Below are 23,225 nucleotides of genomic sequence, written 5' to 3' on the forward strand. Positions count from 1 at the left end.
GGCTCCAACAATCACTTTGTTAACACATATTTAAGATATCTGGTAGAGTAACAGTGTCCTTCTGATAATAAACTCTATTATTCATGTGATCATCAGAAAAACACACTTTACCTACAAGACACTTAATGGATCTGTCAAAGGGACACACTGGAGCAAAGAGCTGGAATGGTCTCTTTTGGAGTTTGGTATTTTAATACCCGCTCTATCAAAATGAGTCGTAAATCGCAGCAACGCATTCTTGTAAAAACACGTTTTTTTATGAAAAAGTGTGTTTTGGGTTGTTGTTTTTTTTATGCGTTTCTGAATAAATAAAGTCTCAACTTTAATACAAAGTAAGAATCAATGTAAAATTCAAATGATAAGTCTAGCTTTGAAGCTCTTAAACATAACGTTGTCGTAAAGTTTTTACCGGAAGTCCGCTGTATTGACGCGGCTCAATAGAGTTGATTGACAGATTGTGGTTGACAGAGGAGATAGCTGGCTTAACAAGATGAATTCACGTGAGGAAAACATCGCTCGACTTTTAAATTAAATTCCTGTTAGAGGTGCTATATCTGACGACAACTGGACCGACTTAAATTCAGATTATTTCACCGCACCGGGTGATGAGGACAGCGGGTGATGAGGACAGCGGGTGCGCCGAGCCGGGACGGACGCCCTGCTAACGCTAGATGTAAATGACTCCTAAATGTGTATTAAGGTCTGTTTATAAGGTAATTACTTTTTGCAAGCTTTTATTTTGAAAGTCGCCTTTTTACATTACGTGACTTTTATTTTGACGCCACCTCCTGGCGGAAGAAGGATACTGCTACGGAGATTTACTGAAGGAGGGAAAGCACGCAATTGCGCTGCTTTATGTCATCATAAACTGATAATTAAGCGCCTAGCCAGTACGGGAACAAGGTATTGTGTGTTGAATATGTTTTATGATTATATGCAGTAACATTATGTGATTTAGATGAACGCATTTACAGTGTGTGTGTTTATTGTGTCGTCATTCTGACGGTCTTGCTAACATTAGCTTTTCATGGACATTGCTGTAATGCTAGCTTTCTAGCTTTTCATGTGCACATGTTGGGCTTAAGGTTTGATTAATGCTAATGTGTATAGCAAATACAGTATATGGATAAGGTTTGTAATGTTTATATTTTTAGTAAGAGCTCATTGTATTTTATTTGTCTGTCCTTTAGCTCTTACGGTGTTTAAGGAAGAAAAGGTGTTTAAAGAAGAAAGGGTGTTTTCTGAAGGAAGGATTTTACAGAAAGCAAGGTGAATTTGTGTTCAAAATATGGCTGACGGCTGAACATTAATAAAAGGCTTCTGAAACATCAGTACGCTTCACCATTGTCTGGCTGGGGTTCGCTACAGTAGTGGCTAGGCTAGCTCTCAATCCATAAAGCCATAAAGCTGAGACTTTCCTCTTTACAGTCAGACAGATAACTCAAAATGTGTTTCGGGGTCAATGTGACTCATAATGATGGAGCAGGTCACAAATATCTGTATATTTCAGGAAGAGGCCATCAGAGTTTAGAGGTGGCTATTAGCGCTGCAAGACTTGGACGGTTTTTGCAATGAGGCTCATTTGTAGGGCTGTCCTCGACCAAAGACTAACACTCGTACAATTTCATCGACTAATCGATTAGTTGATTTAATGGACAGATCTGTAAAACTGAGTTTCTCCACAAAGAATCTCACTAAAGCACCACTTTAAATCTGCTGTTTACCAGAGATGTGCTCAGAAGTTTACTGGAAATACGTCATTCATCATGAAAAGAGCATAAAAAACAACTAATCAACCAAAGAAATCTAAGTCGACTGAGACCAAAACAACTAATTATTCAACTAATCCACTAAGAGGGGCAGTTCTACTCATGTGAATAGAAAAGGGACAATTTTGTGCCAAATGTCAGAATATTTCCTAATTTAAATATGTGTAATTATCACAGGAGCACCGAGACGCTGTTGGCTAAGCAGCACAGTTACGGGTGTATTTCACCCTCTTTGAGAGTTTCTTTTTGTCTTATTTCTGCAGGTTTAGCGGCTACAAAAGCTGCACAATCCTTTTGTGAATTCACCCCTCAGTGTTTTAGTAACAAACCTGGTGGCTGCATCTGAACACTGATATTTCACCTTTCACAACCCAGATAAGACTCAGAACAGGTGTGTCCTCAACTCAAGTATTTAATCAGTTAATAAATAGTTATAATATATAATAGCGTCTCCTCATGAAGCTTTCTGTACTCAGTCTAGTAGACAAGAGAGAAAGACCACCAGGGTGGGATATTAGATTATCAAACATCCACTGATGAATACACAGAAACTACCAAGTAGGCATCAGAGAAGTTAAGTAAAAGTAGATTCTGTTCCCACTCAATGATTTCTACAATCTTTTTAAAGTACTTCCCACTTTAACTCCATCATGTGGGATCATTCTAGGACAATATGAGTATTATAAGGATGTAAAGGCCCAAACATTCACAGCTGTTCTGGTCTACAAGAAAAGGAAGATGATTTTACTGACTTTAGTGTCTGTCAGCGACAGAAAAGATGAATGTAACCATGCTGGAAAGGTTTTAATGATGTTCACAGCTTCATCAGGATATATTCAAAAAGAGTGTGAAAGAATGTTTATGAGGTTAACAGATTAGACTCACAGATCGTCTGGAGGCTGGACCGAACCATCATCATCTGCCTCAAAGTCCTCCTCCGCTGAGAAGTCCAACCTGCAGCAAGTGATAGTTACTGTTACTTCATCAGTTTGAAAATAAACAGTAAAAACAGCTTGATTTCAAACATGATTAAAAAGTGTGTGTGTGTGTGTGTGTGTGTGTGTGTGTGTGTGTGTGTGTGTGTGTGTGTGTGTGTGCGTGCGTGCGTGCGTGCGTGCGTGCGTGCGTGCGTGCGTGCGTGCGTGCGTGCGTGCGTGCGTGTGTGTGTGTGTTTGGTTAAAGTGAATACTGTTGGATAATGTTTTGGTAAATTTAACTTGTGATTTCCCCCTTTTTGCACCCAAGATTAAAATAGTTCCAACAGAAACCACTAATGAATATAAACAAGAAGGTTTTAATGCAGACATTTACTGCAGGGACTACAAGAATCATCATATTGGTGTGATTGTATGCATCAAAGGGTTAAATCGAGCATTTATGAAGTGCTTAGAGGATATTTGAAAATGTCGCGATATATATCGTATATTATACGTACATCATTGCCTCAAAATATCGCGATATTTTAAGGTAATATCGCAATATTGTTTTTAGGCCATTTTGCCCAGCCCTACTGGAAAGGTTTTAATGATGTTCACAGCTTCATCAGTATATATTCAGAAAGTATGTGAAAGAATGTTTATGAGGTTAACAGATTAGACTCACAGATCATCTGCAGACTGGACCAAACCAACATCATCTGACTCTGGATCCATGTATGGACCTTCCAGCCTGCAGCAAGTGATAGTTACTGTTACTTCATCAGTATGAAAATAAACATTAAACCAACTTGATTTCAAACATGATAACAGGGTGTGGAATAAAGCAGAAGAGGTTCTACATGTGATGTGTGACTGTACAAAATGAAATGAAAATGATGCTACTTTCTGTGAACAGTCCCGTCTCACACACCTGACTGTCATCACCTGAGGAGTTTACCTATATACACTTCCTACATTAATGCTCCACCCTGTGGTCAATGTCAGAACTGCATGTCACCTTGTGTTGAAGGAAGGATCAAATAAAACAAACTACATTATGGCTCCAACAATCACTTTGTTAACACATATTTAAGATATCTGGTAGAGTAACAGTGTCCTTCTGATAATAAACTCTCTGTTATTCATGTGATCATCAGAAAAACACACTTTACCTACAAGACACTTACATGGATCTGTCAAAGGGACACACTGGAGCAAAGAGCTGGAATATCTTCAACTACATTATTTGGAGTTTTAACAATTTGGTATTTTAATAAAAATCTGTATATTTCAGAAGGAGGCCATCAGAGATTAGAGGTTACTAAAAAGACGATATTTTTAAACCCGTTGTCAAAAAATGTGTGTTAAAGGTTCTATTAAAGCTTACCTGTTGTTTGCCCTGAGAAGCTTGATGAGCTGTAGAGGAAGCTTTGCTTTCTGTATCACTTCTGGTACAAAAGAGAAAGAAATTAGAATATTCAATACAAGACACACAAAAAAGAGAGAATAAGAACATTTTTCAATTTGACTGAACTGTTGTTTTTTATTAAAGCAACATATATATATATATATATGTGTATGTGTATATGTGTGTGTGTGTGACGTATAGTATTTTGAAAATAAGTCCTTATATTTTATTATATACTGTAGTTATCATTACTGATTTTTATGTTATCTTTCATGTAAAAAAATAAATAAATAAAAAGACGACTAAGAAACACATCCAGCTGCAGCAACTGCTGGATACATAGAAACTACAAAGTAGGCCTCAGAGAAGTTCAGTAAAAGTTGACTCTGTAAAGTTTCATCTTTTATTCCACTTTTTCTACAGATTATAGTGTTGAATTAAAACCAACATAAATGAGACTTGTTCTTCTTGTTTATTAGACTATTTTAAGATGGAGAAAACAGTGGTCCTACATAAAGCGCTGCACTGTCAGCCTTATAAAAAACAAATAGATAAAAACGCTTTTCTGACCAGTTTTCTGTTTATTTTTGTTGTTGTTCGGAATTAAATGTAATAATTGAATAAACTGATGTTACACAGACCCTGGAGATAAGATTAATAAAGTAATAAAGTAGTTACAATACCTTTTAGATGGTGGAAAAAAGCTGCGTCACAAAGCTGCTGACTGAAGAGGAAACAAAAATGAAGACAAGCAGGAGTTTACCTGCTGGAGCCCATCCCTTCCTCCCACACAGAGAGAGAGAGAGAGAGAGAGAGAGAGAGAGAGAGAGAGAGAGACATTCCTCCCACACTGCTCGATGTGTGTGTATATATAAACTGGAAAAACAAAGTTGGTAAACTTGTGTTTGGTCGATTATTTCTCTGTTGTTACAATGCTAATGGTCATTGTATTTTACATCGTTGGAAAGCCTGTTTATTTACCTTCGCAATGATGTCCAACTTGTAAGGATCATGCATTTGTGGGATGAGCAGCACAGCTGGTTATGTGGGGAGCGCCCAAGAAAAATTTGCCAAAATGCTTCGTCAATGGTAAACAGTGTATTCTCCTGTTGGTATTGACTCTTCTTTTGAGGTGTTTGGTGGATTGGATGATTGAACTCTCTTTCAGTAACAAGGACCAAAACAAGACATATTGGCTATTTTACACTTTATTCATTTAATACACCGTCAGGAGCCTCAGTAGCGGTGGAAGATCCATACGCAGCCACAACAGCCTGGCACCTCCTCCTCATGCTGGTCACCAACCTGGTCCCACGTTGCTGTGGGATGGCGTTCCATTACTCAACCAGGATTGGTTGCAGGTCAGCCAGCGTGGTTGTGTTGGTCACTCTAACACGTACAGCACGCCCAAGCTGATCCCACAAGTGTTGAATTGGGTTGAGGTCTGGACTCTTGGCAGGCCGTCCCATTCTCTCTACTGAAGGAACTGGCCTTCTACCTCCAAGAGGTCAAGGCCCAGTTACGTGTTGGTTAATCTTGTGTGACAAAGAGAATTTCCAAACAGATGAGTTAAAGGTCACCTATTATGCAAAATGCACTTTTCCATGTCTTTTAAACATCAATATCTGTCCCCAGTGTGTCTACAGGCCACCATAGTATCATAAAAGACCATCCTCTCTCTTTTTCTCCTCCTCTGTTTGTCCGGAAATGGGTGCAGAAAAAAAAATTCGCTTTTTTCCTTGTATCTTGACGTCATTAGGGAATGCAAGTCACGTGAGGGTTTCCTGGTCGAACCAGAGAGAACCTTCAGTAGCTGACCCCGCCCCACAGCGCGTCACTGTCTCTCCTCCTCAACCTAACTTGAGCAAAGTCTGCAAGAACCAGCAGAACAGGCTTCATGTACTCCCATCATCTAAATATAACATGTTCTTTCACAAAGGCTTTATGTAATTACACTGTTTAAACAGATGATATTTATATATTATATATATTTGATGTCATGCATGTAGCAGAATACAGGTAGTAAATAGTGACTTGTAAGCAACACAACACATTTCTGTTTCACAGTCAAACTTTATTTGAGTTGACAGATGACAATATTAATTATTCACAGCATTTGTAATCATCTCACCTGTTAGTTAGTTAAGTTAACATGGTACAGGAGAAAGTCTTCAGCTCTGGTAAACTATGGTAAGCTAAGCTCCGGTGGTCTGTAGTCATGGTAACACAGAGACATCTACTACTGTAAATAATATACCATTACTCTGATCTTCCATACATTTATCTTTTAGCAGAAATAATGAACTGACTACTGTTTCACATCTTCTATTTTCCACCCTGATGGTCGCTGTGTTTACACACCGTGTCATAGCGGTAGCATGTAGCTAACCCGTTAGCATTTAGCTACATGCTAACGGGTTAGCTTTGTATCTCCATGTAAACAGAGCCATCTGCCCACAGCTGTCTGCTCTCCTCTGGGATGATTCTGTCGGTCATTTCTCACAGATGGATCTGTAAAGACAGACGTAAAACAGAGTGTATGTTTACGGTTTACAGAGTTGATGCATGAGGTAAACACTGAGTTAACTAACAGAGCTATAAATAGCATTATTTACCTGAGAGAAACCGTCAGGAAAACCTGGAATCTGGACCGCAGATGTTCATCATGTGTCGCCGATTTCTGATCAGATTCCTCCGGTAACGTGCGCTGGGTGAAGTTTCTGGTTTATAAACTTTAAAGTGGTTTATAAACTTTATTCTAGCTGCTATCTCTCCACTCGAGCTTCTCCGGGAGGGAGGGGGAGGGTGACGCTGTTGTTGAGGACGTTTGATTGACAGAAAACGCTGACCAATCAGAGCAGAGTGGGAGGAGACAGAGGCTACAGACACAGAAATCAGCACTTTTGGAAATGGGCTGAAACAGAGGTTATAGAGACATGCTGGAATGCATGATCTGATTGTTTTTTTGAAAATAAAACTTCAGAGACATGGTTTGGAGGTGTCTGAGACCTATAATAACTAGTTTAAATGGAGTATAATATGTGACCTTTAAAGCATAATGATTCAATTTATTCCGAACAATCAATGTTGCATAAGTAAAATAAAAGAGTTTACAGATATCTGGATCCAATCAACGTGTCCCTGACAACATACAGTGCATGGGTCAGTTCGTGAAGTCTGAACCCCGAGCTATCCCTGATCCAGTCTATTCATGGTTTACACAATAGTAATATTCATGAGCTTATGGCACGTGATGTTTTTGCTGCATATCTTCTTCTTTGTTTCTCCTTCTGACTCCATCCTCCCTTGACCTTGTAAAAAGAACAGAACGTGCCTCCTCCCTGTCCTCGCAAACACTCCATGCACAACAAATCCAACAGTCAGGTTATTTCAGGTCATTGTAAGCACTTTTGTACATAATAAATCCAACAGACCCTCTTTTGAACTTAACTAAGTTCACCTACAGATAATGTTACATACAGATGTATTTATTATAAGCATAGATAATGTTACATACAGATGTATTTATTATAAGCATCATTACACAACCTCTTCAGGGTCGACATCTTCACTATCCCCCGCCATTTCCAGGAGACCCTGTCTCTCAGTTTGGAACATGGCCATCTGATAAGAAGGAGGTGCATCCGGATGCTTTCGTTGCACAGCAGAAATAATCACACGCTCAGTGAGGTGGCGAATACATGGAATACAGCAACAACCGCATAAAACTAAGCATGCACACACAGCGAGGATTGAGGAGAATAGAGATACCACCATTGACTTCCATTTCCCAAAGGTACGGTCTAACCAGTCGTTAATGGGGCTGTTGATACCTGAGTCATTGTGCATCGATTCAGACAGCGTCCGGAGCCCCTCTAGCGCCTTAGTTACAGTCCCGTCCGGCGCTGTATTGTTAGGGATGAAAATACAACATGAGTCTTGGAACATTGAGCATACACCGCCTTTCTCTGCCAGCAGCATATCTAATGCCATTCTATTTTGGATCACCATCAGTGACGTAGGAGCCATTTGTTCAGCTAGTCCGGCAATTGCATCACGGGTTAGATTAGTCAAACGGAGAACATTATAGTGGATGTAGTTAATGCGGTCAACATTTTTGTTAGGAGTGATAGGGATCAGAGCACTTATTAGAGGTATGTTTTCAAAGCCTGCAGCTATTTGGTCAGCTAGTTTATATTCATTAGGGACTCCTCTAGGTACTCCAATGGCATCGACGTATGTAGGATTGTTAAGCTGGAGATCAAAACTTCTCCTCTTTCGGGTGTGCACTTCTGAGCCAATTAGGGTCATCGGGACAGCTAGTCTAACTAGGGAACACACACCTTTTTTGGGCACAAACAGGGGGGGAATGGTGGTGTTGGGAATCAGGGGATACACTTCAAGCAGAGCAGTACAGTTAGTGAGATTTGTACCAGGTGTGTACATAGCAGTTAAACAGTCTAAGCCATCGGTATCATTCAAATGTACGGGTCCTGGCACCATGAACAGGGAGGGACGGGCTGTAGAACAGGCAATACAATTACCCTGGTTCTGTTTTTTGGCTGTGTATATCATCCAGTCTAGCCAGATGTTTTTATCCCCATATCCTGTGGCTATCCTTACTATATCATTCGTGGTCAACAGGGTAAAGTCTAGTTCAACTATTTTCTGTAACAGAGGAGGTGGTGTTGACGGGGGTGGTGATGTTGTTGAGATTGCCTTGGGTTTAAAATTAATTTTAACCAAACCCATGGTGTCTGTGCCTGAATGGTCCACCCCCACAATCTGTTATGTTTCTGTACACCAAAAGCGTGGACTCAATTGCAGACACAACAAAAGTCTTTTGAAGGTGTAACAAAATTAATTTATTACACTAAATATAATAGGACTGTGAACAGGACTGGATTTCCTGGAGGGAAGGATCCAGATCGAGGAGGAGCAGCGTGCAGGAGTGAGCAGGCAGGTAGTTCCAGGAAGCAGCAACAGCTGACAGGTGAACAGACCTGAACAGAGGACAAAAATAGTGTGAATCCACAAATCCGAAAACACGAGCATGAGCAAGTCAAAAAAGCCAAAAACACAAAGGAGCCTGAATACGTAATGTACCACTGTGAGTAACGGACGATCTGGCGATGAGTTGCAGGAAGACCAGGGTAGATATACTGCTGGTGATTGGGGTGATAGATTGCAGCTGCTCCTGCCGTGCCTGCCCAGGAGGAGGGGGAGGAGGAAGGCCACACCTCCCGACACACTGACAAACTAGACAAACCAGGGAAAACACACAAGATACAAAAGGGCAGGGAAACAGAGGAAACAAAAGGAAACACTAGCCTACAGGCAGTGCTATCATGACACAATCATGTTGGCGGTTTCATTATTTCCACAAAGGGAATTTGGTAGGGGGTTATTTTGTAGGTTGCTTATGGTGATTATAAGAGGGTTTTGCCCCTGGCGTAGTCCTCTCTTTACCCTTCTTAGTGAGCCTCGCATAACGGTTATGTGTTCCTTCAGGGGAGCCGAGCCTTGAGTACTAGTGGCCGCGGAACCATCTGGATCCCAATGAGGACCAGTATATGACCATACATATGACCATGAAGGACACCACTGGTGCCCTCTGCGGAAACCACATAGATAGACATCATACCCCCGCCATTTACCCCCCCCCGAACAGTCAATGATATCACATAAGTCTACCTGATAACTGGTATTACTTCCCAACGTATAATTTAATTGAACCCTGGCTTCAGGACACGTGGATCTTTTTGATCTATGGTGTGCAGTTGTATTTACGGTTTCAGTGCGATTTTGATGTGCCTCGGTGTCGTTTGGTGCTAGTTTAATCGTTACATTCTTCCCTGTTCCTTCTGGCTTCTCCTCTTTTGGTCGAGGATTGTCCAGAAGAAAGAGGACAAGAGAGGTAAACACAAATGCTACAGCAAACGCTACTAGCAGTTTGCCGTACTGCATGATGCTTCTAGTTTGTTTTCCTGCGCGCAACTGAAAACTTTTATCCGGGTGGTCCTATTTTATACTGGTTTGGGAAAGGAAGTGAAACTTCTCTCTGGTGGATTCTCCCCACCCCTGGTTCCTCTTTTTATCTATTTTAGCATTTATTCTAAGCAACAAGTTTTAATACAATGTGATATATAATGTTTTTCAAAAACCACCTAGATGAGTCCACCTAAACAACCATGTTAGCCTGATTTAACTGTAAATACAGGCAAGACCTTGTAACCTTCTTTCCCTTATGTGTATCTCATCACAGTCACAGTTTATACAGTATATGAAAAATAAAAAATTATACGTGACCCTCTTTTCACGTAGCCTGGGCTCCTTGTGGGGCTGCCTCCTCTGCTTCAGGTCCTGTCCTGCTGCTGGAGCACTGTGTTAGGTGCCACCAGTTGAGTCCTTTTCCTTCAAGCTGCACAGCTGTTGCAGTTCTGGCCAGAACCTTGTGTGGGCCTGTCCAACGTGGCTCCGACCACTTCCTCTTTAACACCTTCAACCAAAGGTGTTCCGGGGGTCCAGGGTCAGGTCCTGGAACGTCCTCTGTGACAGGGGTGACAGGTTTGTCACCTGTATAGGAGAGAGCTGACACAAGAGCATTAACCTTCAAATAGTATGGTCTGTAACCGAGGTCAGGAAGGGGAGAGGGGTTTTGGGACGGCCCTGGGAAAGGTCGGCCACACGTAAGCTCAAATGGTGTGAGTCCTGTTGACCGATTGACCGAGGCTCTGATGCCTATCAGTGCAATGGGCAGGGCTTCAGTCCAAGGGAGCTTAGCTGTGCGAACGATCTTTAGCAGCTTTAGCTTAATGGTCTGATTAGCTCGTTCAACTTTTCCCTGCGATTCTGGATGGTACACAGTGCCAAATTTGTGTTGTAGTCCCAGAGCCTTTTCAACAGATTGCAGGTCTTTATTTTTGAAATGTGAACCATTATCTGACCTGATCAATTTAGGAAACCCATGTTTCGGAATGTACTCATTCACCAGACATTTAATGACTGATTTTGCGTCCTCTTTTCCCGTAGGGTAGGCCTCCACCCAACGTGAAAATGCGTCCACAATTACTAGGAGGAATCTTTTCCCCCCAGCCCTTACTCCCATATCTGTGAAATCCATAAAGATTTCCTGTCCCGGGGCAGTGGGAGAAGGATGTTTTCCTGCCCTAGGAGTGATGGTAGGTCTGATGTTACATGTACTACATATGTCACACTTAGTCAAGAAGTCAGTTATAGTAGCATGTTTCCGGGGAATCCACCAGTGGCGGAGATCTCGTAACATCTGTTTGTGGCTTTTATGGTCAAGTCCATGAGTCTGAGTCAATATTGAGGACATCCAACAGGGGGGCATAACTATTTGATCTCCGTTATACCATATACCATCAAACTGTTCTATAGCTCCCTTATCTTCCCAGATGGTTCGTTCTGCTGCTGTGGCAGATTCCTGAGCTTGTATGATGGAGAAATCAGTTATCTCAGAACCGAGATCTGCTGTGGTCATGACCATCATAGTAGGTAAATACCCTGCCGCCTTTTTAGCAGCTGCATCCGCTGCTTCGTTTCCTATACTCTCTAAATCAGTGCCCTGACTGTGTCCTTTCACTTTGATCACAGCTACCCTCTGTGGTAACTGGATTGCTTCCAACAACTCTTTCATCAACTCCTCATGAGCCATAGGTTTATTCTGACTAGTCTTAAAACCCGCTTGCACCCAGCCAGACATATCTCTGTGAATTGCATTGCACACATACGCAGAGTCTGTGAAAATATTCACTGCCTTCCCTTCCGCTAACCGCAGAGCACAAACTACAGCCGTAAGTTCTGCTGCCTGAGCAGATTGTTTCCCATCAAGAGGACCGTGATCGAGAGTACATGGTTCCTCTTTTGCTGTATTCATAGACACCACAGCATAACCTGCTTTTAACCCTTCGGTGGGATGACGGAAACAGCAACCATCTGTAAATAGGCTAAGGTCAGTTTCCGTTAAAGGGGAGTTTTCTAAGTCCAGCCTTAGTTTTACAAAGGGCAGCGATTTTTCTGCACAGAAGTGCTTCTCGCCATCAGTCATATTGTCAGCCATATTACAGCCCTCATGTACAAAGGAGATGTGTGGTTTCGAGAGTACTTGTAAGATCTTGGTCTGTCTGAGGGGGGTGAGAGTGAAACAGGAGGATGTGACATATGTTACAGTGCTGTGAGAGGTCAGAATCTGTAGAGGATGGTGCATGACTATATGACCTACTTTGTCTACAATTTTTGCCAGAGCAGCTGCATACCTGACACAGGGGCTGGCTCTCTGTTCTTGTGTGTCTAGCAAAATGCTACAATAGTACAATACGTTCCTAGCTCCTCTGTGTTTCTGATATAAGACACCATGGGCTGTACTAAGCTGCTCTGAGACATTCAGATGGAATGGTTGAGAGTAATCTGGGAGAGCGAGTGCTGCGGCCTCTGCCATTTCCTGCTTGAGGTGGATAAACACCTCCTCGGCCTCTGTAGACCATTCTAGCTCGGCGGTGAGATTTCTCATTCCAGCCATGGTTACCATTTGTCTGAGTAACTGAGTGTCGCCTGCATAGTTAGGGATGTATTGTCTTGAATAACCAGTCAACCCTAAGAATGATAACATCTCTTTTACTGTCTGTGGTTTCGGATGGTGGAGTATTGAGTCACGATGAGCTGGAGACATTGCGGTGCCCTTTGTTGACACCATTCTACCTAGGAACGAAACTTGGGCGCGGCAACACTGAAGTTTTTCCTTTGAGACTTTGTAACCACAGTTATGTAACCTCAATAACAATGCATGAGTTAGTGACAGGCATACCTCAGCCGAGGGTGCGGCCACTAACAAGTCATCTACATATTGTACAATAAAACATCCCTCAGGGAGTTCAAGGCCGGCTAAGTGAGTTCTCAAGGTTTCGTTAAAAATAGAGGGGGAGAGTATAAACCCCTGTGGTAACACATTATATGTCAGCCTTTGGCCTTCATATGTAAATGAGAAAATGTCCTGTAAATGATCTGCTAAGGGCAGGCAAAAGAAGGCGTTAGCCAAATCTATACATGTGAAAGATGTATGGGCTGGGGTGAGCATCGAGAGAGCAGAGTGGGGGTTCGGTACTGGTGTAACAGGAGTTAAAACCAGCTCATTGATGGCTCTTAAATCATGAGCCATTCTGTATGAGCCGGAGGGTTTGATTACTGGCAAAATGGGAGTGTTCCACTGAGAGTAAGATTTTCTTAATACTCCCGCCTTTATCAGTCCTTCAATCGTAGGGGAGATACCCTGGGCTGCTTCCACTTTATGCTTATACTGAGGTCTCCAGATAGGGCAGTAAGTATTCATCTCGAAAGTTACCGGTTCCATGCTGCACCTGCCAACATCAAAGGGGCCCGTAGACCACAGTGAGGAAGGGAGAGCTGCCAACATGGAAGTGGCTCCTTCACCATCTAACATCTCCCTACCGTGGTGGCGTGTTAGTAACTCATGTTTGCAAATACCTGACACTGCATTGAAAAAGGAGAGTCTATATATGTTAGAGGATGGTGAGAGTGAAACCCCCAAAAGGGAAGTGGGAACCCAGTCTGTCAGAGCGGCTGCTGCTTTAACCATGGGGCCTAAGTCTTTAGCCTGATGTTTTGGAGCTATGGCTAGGGACACATGGGGAACAGCTTCTTCTGACATGCGATACCATTGTTCATGTGCTGGGGTTAGTTTTACTGCGGCTGCTACTCCTGCTGGTGCTATATAAACATCTCTTACTCCTATCCCCCAGGTTGTATCTAACAGGTTCTGTTGAAACTCATCTTGATACGTAAGATCATTATTTCTGTCATAATTCAGAGTGCAGTGGGGAGGATCGGGAACAGGGAGGTAAGGGTGTAGAGCCCTAATCCATGGTTGCCACATGTTGTAAAAGTCAATCAGAGGGTTTCTGTCGACTAGCAGGACCCAATATATGTCTGCACAGGGTGGTGGGGCATCAGGTGAGGTATCAGGACTCAACATGCACATGCGATCAGCACTGGAGGGGGAGGAGCACACCATTTCTTCTCCTCCGGGGAAACTCACTATCACAGCTTCTGGTGAACAATGTACAGAAGCCCCCAGTGCTGCCAAAACATCTCTTCCCAGGAGATCACGTGGACAATCGGGTGCATACAAAAAGGGGTGCTCCATCACCTGTCTCCCAAGCCGGACAGGAAGGGGAACAGTAAAAGGCAGTCTTTGTTCAGTGCCGGAAAATCCCAAAACGGAAACATAGTGAGAGGAAAGGGAACACATAGGTTCAGCTAAGGTGGAGTAACGTGCTCCCGTATCCACCATGAACCATCTTCGTTTTCCGTTCACTGTCAACTGGAGGCAGGGCTCTGCCAGCCCCTGCCCCTCCATCTCCGTCGGGCACCCCTATGGGAACATGCCTGGTGTATAAGGACCAGGTGGAGGTCCCTGCGCAGAGTACCCGCTGTATGCCTGCATTGGAGCTAGCTGTTGGTTTGGTGGAGTCTGTATTGTTGGCTGATATGACTGCTGTGGAGGCCCTCTCATCTGCTGTTGTTGTTTCTGAGGACAGTCACGTGCCCAGTGATCCGGGCTTCCGCAGATGTAACAACTGCCTCCTCTTGGTTGGGCATACCCCCTCCCCCTGCCTCCTCCTCCTCTCCCTCTGCCTCTATTCCGGCCTCCATGATAAGGGGGCTGCTGATATGGGGCAGCTTGGTAAGGAACATGATACTGGGGTTGATATATAGCCTGTGGCGGGCCCTGCAGTGGATAAGGGTTCTGTGGCGGGGCTGGAGCTGGTGTTACAATTTGAGCCATCTGGGTATCTTTCTCTTTCCCTCCCTTTTTCTTATCTGTCGCACGAGTCCGTGCATCTGCCAACTGTAATTTAGTCAACTGAGCTACCATTTCTTTTAATGACTCATTTTCCTCTTCCTCCTCCTTGGTTTCTGCATCCTGATGATGGCAGAAATGTGTTTCCCATCTTGATGATTTTGCCCCTGCCATATCTAGATTCTCTTGCATCTTTCTCTTAACTCCTTCCAGAGCATGTTTTAACAGAGCTAGTCTGAACAGAGACTGCTGTGATTCTTTATCTGGGCTCACCCCCGTAACCCCGCCCACTCTGTCTTTGCTCTTTCTATGAACGTGCGTCCGCTCTCCCCGTTCTTAGTCTTAAACACCAAGCTGTGGAGTTTACCCGCTGGTATGGGATACTTTTGTCTAATAGCATTACCGAAGGAGGTAGCGTAGGGGTTAAGGGGGCTTCTATCTGACACCTGGACTGTTCCGGCCGCTTCTTCTAATTCTTTCAGTGCCCAGGCCGAAACCGAGAAACCCAAAATAGCCCTGAGATCGCCCAGAGCTAAAGTCTTCCCTCAGGTCCTATTATACAGGCTCGTGAGCCACACTCCGCCTCCCTCTTGAATTCCTGGGAGGAGCTCACTCAGTGCTTGAACGTCACCTAAGGTGAACGGCTGGTACTCGTCTCTACCGTTGCTTTTGGCCACAATGGGAAACATGCCTACGCACTGACTCCTCTGTTTGTCACCTTTGTCTTCGTACATTCCATAAACTTTACGTGACCTAGTTTTGGGGGGTGTATATGGTCTCGCCTCTTCGTCCCCACCCTCCCGTCTCCTATGTATTCCTCCTTTGGGGTGCGTTCTCATGGTTCCCTCTATAGTGATAGGAATGTCTTCGTCTTCATCATCATCACCCTCCTCTACTGCTCTACTAGCCTCGTCATCAGCGTCCTCATCTACCTCTCCACTAGTGTGGACATCATGATACTCTGCACGGGATCTCTCTGTGGCTCTCTCAGTTCTCTGCATCCAATCACCTATGTCCGGACTCTCTGTGTGGGGTTTAGGGGTAGATTGAGCTCTCCTTCTTACGCCTCCATTACGCAAGTCTGGTGGTAACATGGCTTGTCCTAACCTGTATTGTTCAGCCTGATCTCTCAGTTCTTCCCTTAGCCTGTCTATTTCTCTGGTTACATCAGACATACTACCCGCCTCTGAGGCTGAACCTGCTCCTCGTTCTTTTTCCATTTCCTCTTCTAGTTCCAAAATACCATCTAACACTTGAAACAATGGTGCCATAACTTCGTTTGTATAATCACTGTCCTGTGGGGTTGGTACCGGACTAGGGGTAGGAGGAGGATAAGGAGGGGGGTTGGGATGTGGGCCAGGTGGGTACTGCTGATGGAGGGACATGTAATGCGGCGGCTGGCTAGGATGTGGGTTTGGTGGTGGGGGTGCGCTAGGACTGGGTGAGGGTTTCACTAGTGGTTTTGCTTCAGCGGTTTTTGCGTGGGTGTCTTTCGTCTGGCTGCCTAAGGCTGATAGTGCAGCCATCTGTATCACATTACATTTTACCAATTCACTTGCCAACTCGTCTTCTTTCTTCCTCAACTTCCTTCTTACAAACATATGTCCCTTTTCTTTGTCTTGTCCTGCTTGCAGCAGCTTTCTATGAACCACCTGTATTAATGCTCTCATCACTGGCATGAATTTGGCTTCACTTCCCGTGGCAGGAAAATACCCTTCCTTCACTGTCATGTTATACCACTCATCTAGGTCTTGAGTCTCTTTATTTCTAGTCTTAGGATCAAATGTACAAATTACATTGGTCCTGACTTTAGCCCATTGCTGTCCAAATGATAAACGGGGAGGCCCACAGCCACCCCGTTCCTCACAGTCTTTGTCAAATTCTCCGTCCATTCTGTCCAGTACTATTTCAAACAGGTTTATTCAGTTTATGACAGTAACTAGATTCAGAGTAAATGGGTCGCTATGCCCCTCGCTGTGATCCTACCAACATAAGCTTCTACTGGACACTTTGATGTTCCAGCGATGTTGTCCAAGTATCAACAGTAAGTTTTAATTTTCCTCTGAATACTAGTTATTAATGTACACTCATACAGGCGCTCCAAGCGCTATTTTTACTAAACTAGCGCTCCAAGCGCAGCGTTCCAAACGCTTTTTCTAGCGTTCCAAACGCTTCTCTAACGTCCCAGACGTTACTAAAAACTAGCGCTCCAAGCGCACTACTCTAGCGCTCCAAGCGCAGCGTTCCAAACGCTTTTCTAACGTCCCAGACGTTACTAAAAGGGCAACTTTCCTCCTTTTAGTTTTCAACAGAAAGTCTTTACTTTTGCAACATTTATCACTACAAAGGAGATTCAGCACAACAAGAGAGATAATTTAGAGTAAGCCAATTTGCAGAGTTCGATACAACAGGTTCTGCTTACCTTTAAGATTTCAGGGATCCCTTTCTCTCTCTCGCCGGTCTGGCCGTCCTTTGGACACGCTTCTCAATGCCGAAGATCACGTCGGGGTCACCAATTGAAGGAACTGGCCTTCTACCTCCAAGAGGTCAAGGCCCAGTTACGTGTTGGTTAATCTTGTGTGACAAAGAGAATTTCCAAACAGATGAGTTAAAGCATAATAATGATTCAATTTATTCCGAACAATCAATGTTGCATAAGTAAAATAAAAGAGTTTACAGATATCTGGATCCAATCAACGTGTCCCTGACAACATACAGTGCATGGGTCAGTTCGTGAAGTCTGAACCCCGAGCTATCCCTGATCCAGTCTATTCATGGTTTACACAATAGTAATATTCATGAGCTTATGGCACGTGATGTTTTTGCTGCATATCTTCTTCTTTGTTTCTCCTTCTGACTCCATCCTCCCTTGACCTTGTAAAAAGAACAGAACGTGCCTCCTCCCTGTCCTCGCAAACACTCCATGCACAACAAATCCAACAGTCAGGTTATTTCAGGTCATTGTAAGCACTTTTGTACATAATAAATCCAACACTACTCCCACATTGTGGAGGAGTCTGTGATAACCCTGGCTCTGTGGGGGCGAGCGTTGTCATCTTGGAGGATGAAGTTAGGTGCCAGATTGTGGAGATATGGGATCGCCACTGGCTGCAGAATCTCACCCCGATATCTCACTGCATTGAGATGGCCTTCAATGATGACAAGCCTTGTTTTGCCAGTGAGGGAGATGCCCCCCCCCACACCATGACACTGCCCCCACCAAAAGCTGTTACTCCATCGGTGCAACAATCAGCATAGCGTTCTCCTCGTCGTCTCCATACTTTGACCCTGCCATCCGACTTTCTTGGACAGAACCTGGACTCATCACTGAACATGACATTCCCCCACATGTTCAGGTTCCATTGTCTGTGTTGTCGACACCAGCGCAAACAGGCCTGACGGTGAAGGGCAGTCATTGCAGGCTTCCTGGTCGCCTTATGTAGCCCGGTGTAAAAACAGTCCAGGTGTAAAACAGTCAAGGGTTAAAACAGTCAGGGACTAAAACAAGTTAGCCTAATAAAGTTAGGTGGATAAATACAGAAAAGCAATTAAACTGAAAGTAATTTAGTTTAATGAAGAAAGAACAAAGTCATAAATAAGGTATGATGTAAATGTGTTAATGAGTAGTTCAAAATAAATAGATGTATATTGTTTTAAGGTAAACAGTGGATGTAAACTAAGTGAAGAAACACAGATTGTGCCTTTAGTTTCAACTATTTTGTTTGTGATTGGTTACTTGAGTTATCAGTCAATGACACCTGTGGTGATTGGCTGCAGTTAAGGAAGAGAACCAGCAGGGGGCGAGGGGAGAGAGAGAGAGAGAGAAGAAGAGAGGCGCGGAGAAAGGAGGAGAAGAAGGGAAAACGTAGAACAGACGTAGGAGAAGAGAGAACGAAGGAGTGGGAAGAACGCTGGGTTTGATAGCCTGGTGAACGTTCATGTAAACAATAGAAAAGTGTAGCTGTGGACTATCACACCGTTTTGCTTTTATCACAGTGGATTAAGTGAATGTTTGGTGTGAGCTGTGTCGCTGCTATGGTAACGTCAGTAAGTTGCTAGCCACGAGGACGGCGTTGCTAACTGAAGACTGTTTGCCACGTGAAGAGGACGCTTGCTCGCTACGTGAGGAAAGCTGTTGCTCGCTACGTGAGGAAAGCTGTTGCTCGCTACGTGAGGAAAGCTGTTGCTCGCTACGTGAGGAAAGCTGTTGCTCGCTACGTGAGGAAAGCTGTTGCTCGCAACGTGAGGAAAGCTGTTGCTCGCTACGTGAGGAAAGCTGTTGCTCGCAACGTGAGGAAAGCTGTTGCTCGCTACGTGAGGAAAGCTGTTGCTCGCAACGTGAGGAAAGCTGTTGCTCGCTACGTGAGGAAAGCTGCTGCTCGCAACGTGAGGAAAGCTGTTGCTCGCTACGTGAGGAAAGCTGTTGCTCGCTACGTGAAGAGGACGCTTGCTCGCTACGTGAGGAAAGCTGTTGCTCGCTACGTGAGGAAAGCTGTTGCTCGCTACGTGAGGAAAGCTGTTGCTCGCTACGTGAAGAGGACGCTTGCTCGCTACGTGAGGAAGGCTGTTGCTCGCTACGTGAGGAAAGCTGTTGCTCGCTACGTGAGGAAAGCTGTTGCTCGCAACGTGAGGAAAGCTGTTGCTCGCTACGTGAGGAAAGCTGTTGCTCGCAACGTGAGGAAAGCTGTTGCTCGCTACGTGAGGAAAGCTGTTGCTCGCTACGTGAGGAAAGCTGTTGCTCGCTACGTGAGGAAAGCTGCTGCTCGCAACGTGAGGAAGGCTGTTGCTCGCTACGTGAGGAAAGCTGTTGCTCGCTACGTGAGGAAAGCTGTTGCTCGCTACGTGAGGAAGGCTGTTGCTCGCTACGTGAGGAGGACGGTTTGCCTGCTTCGTGACGGGGATTTCGTCTCCGCTGTCGCTGGATTCATCTCTCGGACCTGAACTGTTTTTCCCGAACTACGAACTGTTTCTTCAAGGAAGACTTCGAACTGTAAGTTGGACTTTTCACGTCTTTGTTCGCTGAGGATAAAGATTTGGACGGCCGCACCGCACCGAGCAACGTACAGGTCTGCTACTTTTATTATTTTGCGTGCGTGTGTGTGTGTGTGTGTGTGTGTGTGTGTGTGTGTGTGTGTGTGTGTGTGTGTGTGTGTGTGTGTGTGTGTGTGTGTGTGTGTGTGTGTGTGTGTGAGTGTGTGTGTGTGTGTGTGTGTGTGTGTGTGGGCCCACAGAAATGTTTAGAGTCTAATTGAGTTCAGTGTTGGATCTGAAGTTGTTTATTTTCTATAGGGGAATAGTGGTAAAAGGAAAAGGGAAGAAATAGGATTTTTCAAAGGGAGTCTAAGATGATTTAAGTGTGGTGTTACAGTATATTTGTGTAAGCAAATTCAGTTTTGCCAGTAACTGGCCAGGTAATTTAAGTGTTGCTAACTAATTGTTTAGATAATCTGATGATTTAAGTGTTGGTCTAATATTTCAAGTGTTTATTTTGGGGGATTTTAAAGGGGCATAAAGTGTGTTATTTTTGTTATTTTTTCTTTGAACAAAAAGAGTAAATATTATTTGTACATTACTAAAAACGGTCAGTAAACAGTTATTTTTCATTCAGAGAAGTTGTCTGGGGTCAGTTATTTAAAATACATTACTGTAAGTGTAAATAGATTGTGTATCAATAGGGTAATATAATTTTCACCCATAACAGGTAAACCTTTTTGGTAGCTACCTTAAGAAACCGAACTCAAACACCCCTTCATCTTAGTTTAAGGTTATTTATAGCTACTATAGCATGTTGGGGTGCTACACTTATGACAATACACTGTTTACCATTGGCAGAGCATTTTGGAACATTTTTCTTGGGCGCTACCAGCTACATAATCAGCTGTGCTGCTCATCCCACAAATGCATGATCCTTACAAGTTGGACATCATTGTGAAGGTAAATAAACAGGCTTTCCAACGATATAAAATACAATGACAATTAGCATTGTAACACCAGAGAAATAATCCACCAAACACAACTTTACCAACTTTTTTTCCCCAGTTTATATATATATATATATATATATATATATATATATATATATATATATATCTTTGGGTGAATAAATAAGAGGTGAAGTGCAAAGGAAGAATCGAACCTCTCTCATGTTGACAGCTGAGGACAGGAAGCTAACGGGGATAAACCCACTTCAGTTCACACTTTAACACACATGAACGTGATGGAATGATGGAATGAACGAGCAGCCTCTCAGGTCATTAAACACATCATGAGAGTGTCGGTGTACATACCTTCACAGGTGAACAGGAACCGTCTGCAGACACGCTGGGACGCGTGTCAACCTCCTCACAACAAGTGTTTTCTACTATAAAGCTGATTGTTTTCAGTGTTTCTCAATGCCTGTAACACTTAACGCATTGTAACGGTGATAATTAGAGAGCAGACAGCAACGTAACAGCGCAGAGGTTCACTAAATGCTGTAATATCGCTGCAATCCTCAACACAACACACCCAACATGTGCGTTTGATGCTGGACACACGGACGAGACCAACTCGGACCGGAGGGGTGGCAAGGTGGCAACATGTTGTTTAATTTAAATAATAATAATAAAAGTGGGTCCGTTTTTAGAAATGTGAGGCACAAGTATTTTTTAGTGTTAAATTGGGTGTTATGGAAAAAACTAAATTAGCAGATTTAAAAGAGTCATACAAAGAGTTAACACTGGCAACAGAAACCCCTACTTATATAATGGCACTTCTTACTTCTTACTATCTAAATATTTTTTGTACTTTCCCTTTTATGCTACTTTAAACCTCAAATAAAAAGAATGCAAAGTTTTATTTGAAGTTAATTTGAAGTTTCATCAAAGTGAGTTAGTCAAATTAAGCTGGTATCTTCCAAATTTATGGTATTTTTGGTATGAAATTCCCTCTCGGTGTTTCCCTGTTAAATAAAATAAAATAAATGTATTTATAAATAAAATATTAATAAATAGATATTTTTAAAATAAAGTAGTTATGAAATAAATGTTGAAGTAATTTTTCCATGTTATGCTACTCTAAATTTCTGATTAAACAAAATGCAAAGCTTTATTTGAAGTTAATTTGAGGCTTCAGCAGTGTGAGTTAGTCAAATCAAGTTTCTCAGGAAGCTGCAGCTTCTGAATCATAGATTTTTATACCAGACGATGTTTCCCTTCTGTTTATCTGTTAATGGATGAATCCCTTTTTCAAAAACACACAATCGACTCCACAAATGTATGAATACTTGATTTTATTCTCAACAGAATAATAATAATACAACAAAAGACTTGAAGTCTTCACAGATGATCCAACAGTATGTAAATATATATTCATGACAAGATAGGATCTATCTGCTATTTATAGAAATCAATGTTATCAAGCTGATTTTGCCTCTGACACTCACGATGCATCCAGTTAGGACACGGTGTAACGGCTCATTTTATATAAACTGATACACACTATAAAAATATAAATATTCTTTATCCATGTTGTGGCACTCTCAACACAAGCAACATAAAAAAATAGGAACAGGGCGTCCAACAAAAGTTCAGCTCAAAACGTTGCATAGCGTTCGCTACCAGTTAGGACTCTCCAATAGAAGACGATACAATCAAGCTGTTCGTCATTTTAAAATGACTTCATCACAAGAACCCCTCAGTATATAAAAGTCTCGTATCAAACAACATTTTAATTATTAGGTGAGCAGCGTATAAAATATATTATATAATGTTATAAATGTTACAGGTGCTGAATGTTGATTTCATTGGGTATTAATGACACAAAAAGGTAAAAGGTCAACAAGTTCAAAGCTGGAACCACAGCAGGTTAAAACAAACTCAGCATAACAATAGAAACTATTGTTGATTAAATGGATTTGCTTTTTTTAAAGAGAACTTTTCTTAAAGGTATAAGATGCAACATTTGTTGGCCCCGTTCTCATCCATCAAATACGGCTGCAGAGCATCTAAAGGAGGACTTGTGCCCATTGATGTGTAGCCTAATGCTTGTGTCTTGGTATCAGAAGCTGAGGGACGTGACAAAGCGGTGGTATTTGACCACCTGAACGGGCTGCACACCCTGCACGCCGTTATTGGCTGGAGGTTACACCCCCACGTGGGGCCAGATGACCAGACCCTTACCAATAGAAGTTTAGTGTGCTATTAGTATACTTATTTTAAACTTAAAATAAGAGAGTATACTTTCAGTTTATTTGTATGTACTTATCAGAGATATACTTAAGTATACTTGGCTTATACAGACAAGTATACAGT

At 42.9% G+C, this 23,225-nt stretch overlaps 1 protein-coding gene and 3 long non-coding RNA genes across 4 annotated transcripts in view; 1 reads left to right on the forward strand and 3 right to left on the reverse strand.

The window, feature by feature from the left end:
* LOC141783620 (uncharacterized) overlaps nt 1–23,225 on the reverse strand; it is a 218,608-nt gene that overhangs the window by 41,266 nt on the left and 154,117 nt on the right. The window lies entirely within an intron of this gene.
* On the reverse strand, nt 4,105–21,557 carry LOC141783641 (uncharacterized). Its single transcript, XR_012597325.1, has 3 exons — nt 21,222–21,557; nt 4,778–4,818; nt 4,105–4,134 (listed from the first exon to the last, which is right to left on the reverse strand). It is a non-coding gene; the product is annotated as an uncharacterized LOC141783641 (long non-coding RNA).
* Nucleotides 5,565–8,291, forward strand: LOC141783669 (uncharacterized). The gene is made up of 2 exons (XR_012597329.1): nt 5,565–5,669; nt 7,149–8,291. It is a non-coding gene; the product is annotated as an uncharacterized LOC141783669 (long non-coding RNA).
* On the reverse strand, nt 10,092–17,904 carry LOC141783635 (uncharacterized). Its single transcript, XR_012597319.1, has 3 exons — nt 17,612–17,904; nt 17,357–17,508; nt 10,092–10,685 (listed from the first exon to the last, which is right to left on the reverse strand). It is a non-coding gene; the product is annotated as an uncharacterized LOC141783635 (long non-coding RNA).

This window comes from Sebastes fasciatus, chromosome 15, assembly GCF_043250625.1.
Source record: "Sebastes fasciatus isolate fSebFas1 chromosome 15, fSebFas1.pri, whole genome shotgun sequence".
Taxonomy (NCBI): Eukaryota; Metazoa; Chordata; class Actinopteri; order Perciformes; family Sebastidae; genus Sebastes; species Sebastes fasciatus.